Raw genomic sequence first — 14,289 nt, 5'->3', positions numbered from 1 at the left:
GGGGGTAGTTTATATAGTGTTTGGGGAGAGTTCAAAGTGCCTCACACACATTTTTGCAGCAACTCTTAATAGCAGCCTTGTAAAGTAGGCCACAATTGTTCTTGTCCCAATGCGCATGGGGGCTGAGGAAGATGAGCATGCCTTCCAACATTTTCCACTGTGCCCGCAGCTAAACTGAGCAGTATTAAATTCTCTGTGCATCAGCTGAGCGGGAGTTCAGTTGTGCTTTCTGCAGAAATTGACTGGCATGCACAGGGATTGATTGGCCCTGTTTGGCGCAGGGATTGACTATGTGAGCCAGTTCCCTATGGAGAACTGGCACATGCAGCCAAACCAAGGCAGGAATGAACTGCCTTGGGCTCAGCTGATGGGTGAGGAGAGTTCAGTCCTGCTCAGTGAAGGGATCAGCTGCACATGCAGCTGAAAGCGGGACTCAATTTCCTACCCATCAGGTGGTGTGTTGGGGTTCTATCTTGCTCAGTGCAGGGCATATCAAACCTGCCCATCAAGGTGCGCACACCTCTAACTGACAGGTGGACGTGGTTTAACAAAACTTCATGTGCCAAATCAAAAGTCCTGCTGGACCAGTATTGGCTCACCAGCCACAAGTTCCTGCCACTCTCATGTCCCAAAAGAAGAGATCGTTTTTCAGGCTAATGGCAGTACAGGCTCAACAAACAAGCACAGGGTCCAGAAGTCGTGATTCCAAGGTACAAGAGCTGCAGGACTGAATGGAAGCAGTGAAGATGTCCCAACCATTGATATGCCTCACGCTCCTTATGTTGTTGGCATTTGTCTGGCTTGAAAGACAATGGAGTGCGCCTCTGGTGGTGATGTCGAACCCCAGGGTGTTAGCAGCAGTGAAGTGACCTCCCTGAGGTGAAAACCTGGGCAGTATGCATACCCTCCAACATTTCTCCGATGAAAATAGGGACATCCTAAGGAAAAGTGGGACATTACGGGATCAAATCAGAAACTGGGGTGGCTTCTCTAAATCAGGGACATCCTTGGAAAAGAGGGACACTTAGAGGGTCTGAGTGTGTATGGAGGTCCTGGGCTGCCCAGATGACAAAACCACACCCTCAGCCTTGCTGATGTGGTCCAAAGGAAAGGCGAGCAATACGTTTGGAACCAGCTTGGCTGCAGGAGTTGCCGGAAGGAGGCATGCAAAGCCCCATCCAACCATCTTAGTGTCTCCACTCCGTTTCTTCTCCCGAATATATCCTTCAAGGTTTAGGACCAGAGTTCTCCTTCTCCTAGATGGGCTACCTTGACCGTTGGACCCACAATTGGTCTCTTTGCCTCAATCTGCCAGAGCCTGTCTTCACATGCAGTGGAAGTCCCTAACTCACTGAGGGTTTGAGACCCATCAACTAGCCTCTCCTGGTTTAGCCAGCCAGTCATAGCCGTTCCTGGGATGTGGCTGCTGTCACCTGCTGACCGCTTCTAGGAGCCACAGGTGAGAGCTGAGCATTTTTTGTACACAATGCTTAGCTAGAGAACTGCATTGTTTCAAGAAAGTACAAATTTGGTAGTTTTGCCTTTAAATGTGAACTGAATCAAATACCTCCCCCCTCTCTACTAAATTATATTTTACTCGGGGAGGGGGGGGTCAGTGTTTTCCACTGCACCTGTGGGGGCAGCACACTAGCCTAGGGAGTGCTGGCACACACCGCTCTGTTTCCCAACACCTTGCTGCCATGCCCTTCTCCCTAGCATCTTCCTCACTCTGCCTAATGGTAGGGCCGGCTCTATTGCTATGCATCGCTTTGATCCATAAAAGATTGATGCCTATCACAGAAGGAAGCGGTTGCTGAATCACTAGGAGCATCTCTGCCATGTAGCTCTCATGGAATGTTAGGACTGCATTGCAGAGGGCTGTGAATAATTTCCCTATCCAAGAGGAGCGCTCGCTCCACAAATCTTTCTCCAGCACTGAAGAAGCCCTGTTCCAAATAGGAAAAACACACTTAGCCAGAGGTCCTTGTGTGTGCTGTGTGTGTGTGTGTGAGTTAGCAGTGGAAGGTGCTCGATTGGCTGTGCCTTGCCTTGCTTTTCGATACAATATCCTGCAGCGTGAAATGAATGGCTGTATTTAGAGGTATCTGGAAGTGATGACTGATACTTGGAGACATTAAAAAGCTTTTTATTTTCCACATGAACTCTCCAACCTGGCATAGCCACTACAGTGGAATATTTTTGGAGCTGAGGTCATCTGATTATTGTTTCCTGTGTCGTGGGGTGAATTCATTATTATTATTATTATTTTAAAAAAAGAATACTTAAAATTTCAAATATATTCTTAAGTTTCTTAAGGGCTCACGTGTGTGTGTGTGTGTGTGTGTGTGTGTGTGTGTGTGTTTTCTCCAGCTAACTTTGTTGGCATAGTTTGAAGAAAAGAACTTTGTCTCCTGTGGGATTATTACTTAGCTGTAATCATAAAACAAAAAACACACAAAAAAATCGGATTTGTGCTCATTCCAGCTAAATTTGTAACCCTTTAATGCTCCGCCAGTTTGCTTGCTAGCCAGCGATGCAACATTTAAATTTTGTATTTAAATTTATTAAAAGCTAGGAATTAAGAACATTTACTTGATTCAATTGTTATTGTTACAGCCGACAGCTAATTAAAACATGTTCTTTCCTCATTTGGCTGGGTTTCTTGGAAGGAAGGAAGGATCAGCTCAGGTCGTCTAGTTCCAAAGGTTTGTGAAGTCAACAGGATTCCTGCGCTGTTACCTACTGAGTTTCAGACCCTCTTTACCCTGTAAACATAGCTTTACTTTGTACCACTTTACATAGCTCCTGTGACTACCTCTGAGACTGATGAAGTGATGAGATTTCTGTTAGAGGTCCATTGTGTTTTCCTCACCCAGTATATTTCTTAGACTTCCCTGGAAGGAGGAATGACCCTGGTTGTTGTGGGGTGCTGGTGTTCAGAGTTGCTGGGCTCCTGACCAGGCCCCCCTGCAGCATGGGTTCTGCTGCCAATTTCTCTCTCAGCCCAAATAGGGACTTCGTGCACCTTACAACAGTGCAGTTCAAAGTTGCTCTGTAGCCATTATCCATTTTATTCATATTAAATATTTTTTATTGGATTCTCTAGTTTTACGAAGCTAAAAATGAAAACAATAAGACATAATAACATTCTTCATTTTATGATCAAATCTGATAATCAAAGCTTTTCATTACTTTGCATTCTTATGTTCTCCAGTGGACTTGCCCATCATCTTTTCTCCTTCCCTGTTATTGGGCAATTTGGTACATATACCATTTGGGATACTTGGTTGCATCATTGCTAAGACATCTTTACATTTTTACTCTGCCAGGCTTAGGGTACCTTTAGTTACCCTACTCTGAATTATGGGAAGATTATGCTGTTCTGTTGCATGGGTTTTGATGTTTTACGACCTTTTTATCTGGTGCAGTTTTGTACTGTTAATTTTGTTGATTTGACACCGCACCTTGCTTGTAAACCATTGTGCAAACTTTCCTATGAAAAATGGTATAGAAATACTTCCAATAAATAAGACAAAGGTTTAATAGCAGGTACCATCTGTTTCTTCTGCGGGCTGGATTTGTTCCAACCCAGCAGAGTTTCCTGTTCCATCTTCCATAGGTTCCCCCTTATTCCAAGGCCAAGAGTTTGTGCAGAAGACAGAAGAGATTCCAACTGGAACTGACAAATATTCATTTAGGTTATGGCATAAACAGACCATCAGATACCCAGATTGTTCCTTTTATCAGCGTGTAGCATCAGCACTTGTTTAGGTTCCCTTGGGAAGTCTGCCTTTCAAGTCGATATTAATTATGTACTGTTAGACAGTAGCTACCTTGAATGAAAAGCAACAGCTTTATTTAACGCGTGACTTTGCAGGCACTTGCTCCGCTAACCCTGCCATTTTTCGGCTAAAGCCTTTCTCTGGGTGTTGGAGAGTAAACTGCCTTTAGTTCCTGGCTGCAAAGTTTTTTTGGCTTCTATTAACAATATTATAGGAAGAATAGACCATATGATGAGGCAGCTGGATCAGGCCAATGGCTCATCTAATCCAGCACCCTCTTTTCACAGCAGCCGACCACATGCCTGTGGGAAACCAGCAAGCAGGATTTGAGCACAAGAGCTCTCTCCCCTCCTGTAGCTTCCAGAAGCTGGTATTCAGGAGCACTGCTGCCTCTAACTGTGACCATTGTGGCTGGTAGCCATTGACGGCCCTCTTCTTCAATAAATTTTCCAATCCACTTTTAAAGCCATCTAGGTTGGTGGCCATCACTGCCTCCTGTGGAAATGAGTTCCACAGTTCAATTACACAGTTCAATGAAGAAGTACTTCCTTTTGTCTGTCCTGAATCTTCCAACATTCAGCTTCATTGGATGTCCATGAGTTCTAGGGTTATGAGGGTATTAGGTAGTGGGTTGACAAAGGAGATGACACAGAGATTTCTCCAAGTGGTTCTTTATAGTAAGCTGGAACTGAACCGAACAGCTCAGCCGGCCTGCTTTTATAGGCAGCCGGCTGAAATATACTCGGAGTCGAGAGTGGATTTCATGCTCTTTATTCAGCTCATAGTGGTGAGGAGGAATGGAAGTTCCCCCAGAATGTCTGCTTTATATACATTATTTACACAATGGGCCCCACGTGACTGGCTAATTCCGGGATTCACCTGTAGGCCAATCAGGTTGCGGATTCACTTCCACCTGGAGCTGGATTGGGTGGATCAGACTGCTGCATTCTGGATCCTATTGTTCTAGGACCAATCAGACTGCTGCATTCTGAATCCTATTGTTCTCGGACCAATCAGACTGCTGCATTTTGGATCCTATTCAACTCAGTACATAACATCGGCTGTCAACACTGTAACAACAACATCCCAGGGCTTCCCGCCTAATTTAACTGACGTGGACCTGAGTGAAAACTATATACACAATACCCCTGATGGCCAGGGTGAGAACTTAAATACATAACAGAGAGAGAGAGAGAATGAAAAAAGTTTCATTTGTCCACTTTTAAGTCCTGTTAGTTTCTGATGAAGAGAGCAAAGTGTGTGTGTTCAATTCACCTTGATGGGACTGAATGAAGGACACTGAGATACTGTCCCAGGTGCCGTGTCAAGAGGGCTGGCCCAGGACATTTTGTTACCTGAGACAAATGAGGAGGTGGAGCCTTTTAGGGAGGTCAGTTTTGGGGGGGAATCTGCACACGGGGTGAAGATAATCACCCTACAAAGCTGTGGAGTAGAATGGAAGAGAAATGTTGAACCAAGAAGCTTTGGTTCATCGCTGTAGTAGTCCTGAATGCCTGTCTTGAGGGCAGAAATGCTTTTCTGTCTGGAATGTGAGAGGCAGATAAGGCCATTGTCAAGTCAAGACCATACATCTGTGTGAAGAAGACACAGGATTTGTTATTCCATGTGTGGCCGCTAGCAGTGCTCTTCGTACCCCCATACAGCTTGGAATTACACGGTTTCTACTGGTGTTCAATGTTTAAAAATACAAAACTGAATTTTGGTGAGAAAAATGTGGAGTGAGAAAAAAGGACAAATCAGAATGTAGGAAATTTGGAGTGTCGAAAAAAGACTGCTCTCAGTGCTAGAACTCACATGTGCTTTGCATTTTTTAAAAAAAGTTTAGCTCCAAGTTTTGCTAACAGATTAATGCTTGTTTTGGGGGCTTTTTGAATGTGACATGCCTTTTTGTCTTCCCTTTGAGAGAATATGCTTTGAGCATGTCTCTCCTTCAGCTTTTGAAGCTGCTTTGAGCCAGCTTTTTCGGGTCTGGATATTTGGCTCAAGAACCGTTTTGAATTGATTCAGTTTTGAAATTTTATTTATTTTTTAACCCTAAAATCATTTTTCATTTTTTCATTTTACTTTCTGTTTATTCCCTTCTGAGGTTCAGACACCCAGTTTTAAACATTTCTCCTTATTTTTAAACTGAACTTATTTTCCTCTCGGATCCTTCTGGATCCTTTACAATGGATCCTGGATGATTCATTCCCAACTTTCCCTTTGAGCCCACAGAAGCCAGTTCCTCAGATCCCTGCTTGGATTGGCAGTTATAATCCACTCCCACTCCTGATCTTTGTTAAATTGCTATAAGGCTGGAATTTAGTAAACTTTCAACTAGTTTGGACTGGCGGAAGTTTTTGGAGGATGCAATTTAGGGCTTAGGAATATGCATGCTTTATTGGCAACTGTTGGGTTACTTACTTACTTAAGGGTTAATTATTTTTATTCGCCAATCTGATCTCATTTTCCATTTATAATATGCACTCTTACATTTCATTCATGCATTTTTAATGTTTTTTTTTTTAGTAATGGAAGAGATTATATATTTTCACCATTTCTTTGTTTCAATTTAAACAAATCTTTCCACTTTATTTTACTTCTGATGCGACTCTGGTCTGTTTCCACTTGCCAACAGTAGCTCCATGGAGCAAAATTTAAGGACCTACTTACAGTGCTCCTTACCAAGTCTACACACAGAAGCTGCCTGGGCCAGCAGTTGAATCTAATGCTTGTGATATGGTAACATCCTCCAAAACACTGGAGGCAGCAGGCTGAATTGGGGGGGGGGGGAGGGCGTAGGAGAGGCCATCTGGCATCCGAAGGCAATTACTGGGGGCTCAGGAGGAAGAGTCAGGGGCTGCCCCTGAGCATCTGCCACCTGAGGCAGTTGCTTCACTCTGCTTAATGATAGGTCCGGCCTTGAATGTTAGTGGGAAAAGAAGGCAGTTACTGTAGTTAAAAGTCCTCACTTTCCCAGGAGTTGGAGCAATAGTCATTGTAGAGCAGGGGTGAGGGACTTCATTATACAGCTTCATTATCCAGCTTTATTATTTATAACATGGGTAGGCAAACTAAGGCCCGGGGGCCGGATCCAACCCAGTCGCCTCCTAAATCCAGCCCGCGGACGTTCCAGTAATCAGCGTGTTTTTACATGGGTAGGATGTGTCATTTTATTTAAGATACATCTCTGGGTTATTTGTGGGGCATAGGAATTCGTTCATTATTATTTTCCAAAATCTAGTCCAGTCCCCCACAAGGTCTGAGGGACAGTGGAGCGGCCCCCTGCTGAAAAAGTTTGCTGACCCCTGAATTATAATACAGTGGTACCTCAGGTTACAGACGCTTCATGTTACATTACAGACGCTTCAGGTTACAGACTCTGCTAACCCAGAAATAGTACCTCGGGTTAAGAACTTTGCTTCAGGATGAGAACAGAAATTGTGCGGCGGCAGTGGGAGCATAGGCGCCGACTCCATGGGGCTTGAGGGGGCCCGAGCCCCCTCAAAAATTCGTTTGGGGGGGCTCTGCCCCCCCAATAATCTCCGGCGCCCCTCCAGCAGAGCGCCATCGCCGCCCCTCCCCCAGCCCAAAATGCACAGGGAGGGGCGGGCTGCATGCCTCCTGCCCTCCCTCCCGAGCAAAAGCTCCACCCAATTTCCTTTGGAGCTGATTAATAGGCGCAGCACGCTCTCCCCTATTCGCTCACGAGGAGGCGGCGCCACTTTATTTGCATATTCATGAGCTTATTTATTATTCATGAGCTTTCCCGGGCCCCCCCAATATTTTTTATAAGTCCGCGTCCCTGAGTGGGAGGCCTCATTAGCTAAAGTGGTGCTTCAGGTTAAGAACAGTTTCAGGTTAAGAACGGACCTCCAGAACAAATTAAGTTCTTAACCCGAGGTACCAGTGTAATAAATACCCTATCCTGCACCTTCTAACTAGCCTGTAGTTCTCAGGTACAGTGGAAGATGTTCTGTCCTCCGTGTTGAAGGAAGGTTCAGCTGCTCCTCAGGTTTGGGAGTGGGGATGTTATCTTGACATTTGCCTCTTTCTTTTATTTATTTTATTTCGATCCTTTATATACCAATTAATCATTTGTAGTTCTAAGTGTTCCTGGCCCGGCCCTGGGGTGATGTTGGCCAATCATCATCTCCAAGCCTAGCCTACCTCTCAGGATTGTTGTTAGAATGAAGTGCAGCAACACCCCAGTCATCAATGCTTGGTGAAGAAATAGCTGGGTTACAAAGGTGACAAATTCACAAGCGGGCTTTCCTCATTTCCCAAAGCATCAGAGACTGCTATTCAAAAACAATCAGCCCTGGATGATTAATTGCCTGCTTTCTATGAGCAGCCAGCTTTGGCAGCGAGTGAGGTAACAGGTTGCAAAACATCAGATTAGATAAAACAGCAACTTTCTTCCCTCCCCTCCCCCCTTCCAGATGCTGTTCCAAGATTGTTATCTCGCTCGCCTCTTTTGCAATTCAGGGTACAGCTTGTCCCAACAAAATAAATATATATTTAATTTAGGGTTGCTTAATGAACGATTAACACCCCTATTTGCATGTGTAATACAAGCTGCTATCTGCTCCTAATCGGTGCGATCTCGCTGCTTTGCCTTTTCGTTTATTGCACAGCCAACGAAAAACAACTACAATTTAAGAGTTAGCAATAAAGCCAAGGTTTAAAAGTGTCAATAATACATAACATGGAAATGTCTCCGAACCATCAATCATCTCTCCCTCGCTTTGAGGAGAGCCAAAGACAATGAGAGGAAGCCTTGCAGGTCCTGAGAGGTTGCACGTAGAAGGCATGCAGCAAAGCTGTCTCTACTAAGTCGACCCCATGTCTTCAAGAGGCTGAGGTTTATAGGAGTGGGGAGGTAGGAAATGATCACATTTTCTGTTAGAATGGCTGTAGATGGAACAAGGGGACGCGGGTGGTGCTGTGGGTTAAACCACAGAGCCTAGGACTTGGCGATCAGAAGGTTGCTGGTTCAAATCCCCGCGATGGGGTGAGCTCCCATTGCTCAGACCCCAGCTCCTGCCAACCTACGAGTTCAAAAGCATGTCAAAGTGCAAGTAGATAAATAGGTACCACTCCGGCGGGAAGGTAAACGGCATTTCCGTGCACTGCTCTGGTTCGCCAGAAGGGGCTTAGTCATGCTGGCCACATGACCCGGAAGCTGTACGCCAGCCCCCTCGGCCAGTAAAGTGAGATGAGCGCCGCAACCCCAGAGTCGGCCATGACTGGACCTGATGGTCAGGGGTCCCTTTACCTTTAAATGGAACAAAGCATTGAAATCCTTGTTTTCCCTTCATCACTTTCCCTCTTCTTTTTTGTACTCCAAATTTGTTGAAAATAAGAACTGGATAGAAAGGATGTTATCTTGGCACCAGTTAAAGAGTTTCTGCAGTGTCATACTTTTGTTTGATAGGTATTTTGTTGTAATGTTCATGAGGTAATAGGTAGATTAACAATAATTATTTCAAAGCATTAATTTTAACATGCAATAGCAAGCTATCACTCGGCTTTGGAACACATTTTTGAAAGAAAAGCCTGACTAGCTTTTCAGATACGTTTGAAGGACTTTTTGAAGAAATGCCTGAAGTAACTGATATTATAGTTTGAAGTCTTGTTTATTCTATTTTACTCCAAGAAGACCCATTTATCCTAAATAGAACCCAATAAGGCAGACGTGTATGTACAAAATATGTTTTAAAAATGTGGTTCTATTGAGATTCCAAGATGAAATTTTGCAGATGGCTCTTAGAAATATTAAATATCAATACATTTTTTAAAAATCACTTTTTACATTTTGTAACTTAAATTTTAAAATTTGGCATATAATATTAAAGCCCATGAAGTTCAGAAGAAATTGGTGTCTTTAGTTTTGACGTATCTCAATTCTGGGCTCAGCTTTTAAGGTATTTATTTACTCTGGTGAGGACAAAATTGTCAATTTTTAAAAAATTTCAAATCCTCATAACTCACAAACAGGATGAGATAAAAAAAATCAGATTTAAACTTAGTTTTGATCATTCAACAAGTGTACAAAATATTAAGAAAATTGGATGACATGGGGTAAAAAAAGTTGGATCACTTGATATGGAATGACCCAGTTATTGTTGTTGATTTCTCTTAGTGATACTTTTATTGTTTTATCTTTTTTGTAAACTGCTTAGATTTTTTGTGTGTGTTATACAATCAAGCAGCACACAAATTTTATGAAATTAAAAAAAAAAAAATGAAAGCACCACAACTTGTTTGCATGCAAGGTTGCCCTGATAACCTTTACACTGCCTTCTTGATGTTTGGTTTAGATGCATTCTTTGGTTTAGACCAGCTAAACCAAACTGAACTTCTAGAAACATGTGCAGAGATCTTCAGTAGTGTTTGAATGCAGTGTCAAAAGTGGGAGGTTTTTGCTGACTGTCTCTCACTCAGCCCACATTGTTAATCAGGAAGAAAAAAGCCACACCAAACCCCTCATGAGATCTATGTCGATAAAATCCAGTCTACCCCAGAACCGCTTTTTTATTTGTGTGGATTTCTGGTACGGATGTTAACAGATCCCGGCTACTTAAATTGGTTGCTAGGCGACCGGCTGAGAACATGAGGGTTAATGACTGTAAGGCCCAAAGCCGTCTGTTCAGTCGTGCGGACCCTGAACGGAACGGACATGAAGACCGGGCCTGTCAGGAACATGGGCCACCTGTGCTGCCGGGTTATTAGAACATTTCGTGTCAAAAGCGTTTGTGGCGCTTGAGCAAACAGACCCAATTAAGAGGCCCAAAAGCCTCACTCCATCCATCCATCACTAACACTCCAAATAAAATTTGACATCTTTTTTTGGGGGGGGGGGCGGGGATTTCTCCTTTTACAGAACTCTAATTAACGTGAATGGCTTTTCGAGGGGGACTTTGGCGTTGCTGAAAAGGCAGAGGACTTTGGCCGGGTGAACCAGCTTGAATGCTGGGCTGCTTCCTGCCTCTCTCTTTTTTTTTTTTGCTCCCAACTTCCCTTTCGGGATAAATAATAAACTCCACTAGTACCTCTTCAAAAGACTCCTGTTATGTCTTTCCTTAATGCGACCTGTATAATAAATGCAGTGCTTAGATTCACTAATTCACTGAACTAATTCAAAAACAGAAAATGGACACCCACAGCACAGATATAGTCATTCATCTCGGGAAGCTGGTTGGAACAAAACTGTCTCCCAACTGTTTCTGGAAAGTGCTTGCAATCATTGAGTAATGTCCCTGAGCCTGATGAGAGATTTAAAAATCCACATTAGAGTTTTGAACTCTTATTGTCTTTGGGAATCTGCACCCGGGACTTTCTCTGGGATTCTTTGGAGGGGATTCTGTTGCAATTTGATAAATGAGAATGATCTGAGAAGCAAAATGGCTTAGGAACAAGAGCTAAGCAAAAAAACCCTCCACCTAAGATTCTATCCCAGATGGATTTACTTGGAGGGAATCAAACATGTTTGCAGGGCTGCTTGATCTTTCCTCGCCAGCATTCCTGCCAAACTGGTTTCTGAAGTGGGCCTCCTTGACTGTTTGAATGGGGCGGAAGAAAGTTTTCAACAGAATCACTAGATCTACGTTTGCCTCTTGGATTGAGGTCCACACATTCCCTACACGTTCCTTTTACAAGTAAGAGAACCCTGAATTTCCTCACAGTTCACATGTATAATCACCCCTTTCTCTCCACAATTGCAAACCTGAGAATGTAACTGTGTGGAAAATGTTAACGATTAGAGCTTATTCCACATGGCAATGACGGATGGACAAATCTGTCAACTGAAGTTTCCCATTTTTACAGTCTTAATGTTGGGTCTTCACATTTGCACAGCAATTTGCGATTTTTAATCTTGTTGTTTTAAAATAAAATTTAAAAATCCTTATCAGCATTTTTGTGTGAATTTCTCCCAAAATACAGATTGTTTGTATGCAGTTTTGACTACTACATAGTGTCATGTGGCATTCTAGAGAACAGCAGCATGTTTCCTGCCCCCTGAACAAGGCTACTTGCCCTAGCTGTTTATCTATTGTGTGCTATTTATCTGAAAATTCACTTGTGTAGGGTGGTGGTACTGTGAAATGTTTTAAAATGTGCTTGCATAATGGCCATCAGCTGGTAGGTGTCCATCAGAGTATCTCAGCCTAATCTAAGATGGAACACACTTATTTTATTGATTCAGTTGCGGATTTATAAACCACTTCACCACCAAAAGTTACTGACACAGAGTGCAATATAATTAAACTAAATTTTAAAAGGTTACAAACTCAGTAAACTGAAACCAAAAAAACAATTTCTACAACTGTACAATTGTTATTCCATAACATGACCGAGTCACACTTCAGGGAAATTCTTCTTGAACCAAAAAATATGACAGTGGTGATTGTTAAATTTATTTGGTTCTTAATTTCCAAAGTGGCTTCTGAGCAATTTACAAGTATAAACCCAATTACGAGAAAAAAATACACATAATTAAAATACACAATAAATCAAAATTCTGTTGAAACATGAAAATAAACATCCACAATTAAAATGTGCCATAAAACAAGGCCATTAAAAGAGCACAATTAAAACAGCAATTAAAACAGGCATTAAAACAGGAGGTTGGGGTCAGAAGATCAGGGGAATGCTTGCCTAAACAAGTGCATCTTTAAGAACTGGCAGAACACTAATACCAATGGCGCCTTTTGTATTTCAGCAGAGAGAGCATTCCACAACCTTGGTGCTACCAGTGAAAAAGCCAGCTGATAATCATAATCATCCACTTGTTACCAGGTAGTGGAAAGGAAGAAGAAGAAGCATTTGGACTTGATATCCCGCTTTATCACTACCCGAAGAAGTCTCAAAGCGGCTAACAATCTCCTTTCCCTTCCTCCCCCACAACAAACACTCTGTGAGGTGAGTGGGGCTGAGAGACTTCAGAGAAGTGTGACTGGCCCAAGGTCACCCAGCAGCTGCATGTGGAGGAGCGGAGACGCGAACCCAGTTCACCAGATTACGAGTCCACTGCTCTTAACCACTACACCACATTGGCTCTCAGGAAGACAGTCTTTCAGGTAAAATGGCTTTAATAGCTATAAACAGTTCAGGACTGCACTTCCTCAAGGGCCACCTCTCTCCATATGAACTGCCCCAGACCCTGCAATCATCGTTGGAGGGCTTTCTTCATGTGCCTCCTCCATAAGAGGTCCGGAGGGTGGCAGCACGAGAACGGGTCTTTTCTGTGGTGGCTCCCTGCTTGAGGAATGCTCTCCCTGGGGAGGCTCACCTGGAGTCTTTCTTACATATTTTTAGGCACCAGGCAAAAACTTTCCTCTTCTCCCAGGCCTTGGCTAATTCAACAATCTCTATGGCCTTTTAAACTGCGGGGAGGGTATTGTTTAGTTTGTTGCTGTGTTGTGTGTTTTCATATTGTAAACTGCCCCATGATCCTTGGATGAAGGGCAGTATAGAAAATAACTAACTAACTACAGTGGACACTTGGGTTGCGAACATGATCAGTGCAGGAGGCAGGTTCGCAACCCGCAGCGCCGCGTCTGCACACACGGGGTTGTGATTCGGTGTTTCTGTACATGCACGAGCGCCAAAACCCGGAAGTAACCCGTTCCGGTACTTCCAGGTTCGGCGCGGTGCACAACCCAAAAACGCAGAACCTGAAGCATCTGTAACCTGAGGTATGACTGTATTCAATAAAGATGCTAGTCTAAGTTCAATTGGTAACTAATTCCAGAGTGCTGCAGCTATAACAGTTAAATGACCGGTTCCTAGTGCATCCCTTAGCACTGTCACATCTGAGGAGCACAGTTTTTGGGCAGGGTTATATGGGGTGAAAAGGGACGTGGGTGGCGCTGTGGGTTAAACCACAGAGCCTAGGACCTGCCGATCAGAAGATTGGCGGTTCGAATCCCCGCGATGGGGTGAGCTCCCGTTGCTCAGTCCCTGCTCCTGCCAACCTAGCAGTTGGAAAACAAGTCAAAGTGCAAGTAGATGAATAGGTACCGCTCCAGCGGGAAGGTAAACGGTGTTTCTGTGCACTGCTCTGGTTCGCCAGAAGCGGCTTAGTCATGCTGGCCACATGACCCGGAAGCTGTACACTGGCTCCCTTGGCCAATAAAGCGAGATGAGCGCCGCAACCCCAGAGTCGGTCACGACTGGTCCTAATGGTCAGGGGTCCCCTTACCTTTTATATGGGGTGAGATGGAACAGATGTGGACTCTCCTTCATTGCAGGTTTTTAAAAAAGAGGTTGGATGGTCATTGCTCAGGGATTCTTTAGCTGTGATTCCTGCATTAAAGAGGGTTGGATGAGATGACTCTACGATTCCATGAGGTGGTACCCTTATGTAACCCATACTTCTGCCACCATTTGCTGCCGATTGTGAGGGATGCAAACAATGAAAAGAATAAAGATCTAGAAGGAATTATAAGAACGGGGGCTCTAAAATGGATGTAGCTGTTTGTGAGGCAGCTGTGCAATGTAC

The sequence above is a fragment of the Podarcis melisellensis genome (genome assembly GCF_964234715.1).
Source record: "Podarcis melisellensis genome assembly, chromosome: 14".
Classification (NCBI taxonomy): domain Eukaryota; kingdom Metazoa; phylum Chordata; class Lepidosauria; order Squamata; family Lacertidae; genus Podarcis; species Podarcis melisellensis.
Note: the sequence above shows the minus strand (reverse complement) of the source record.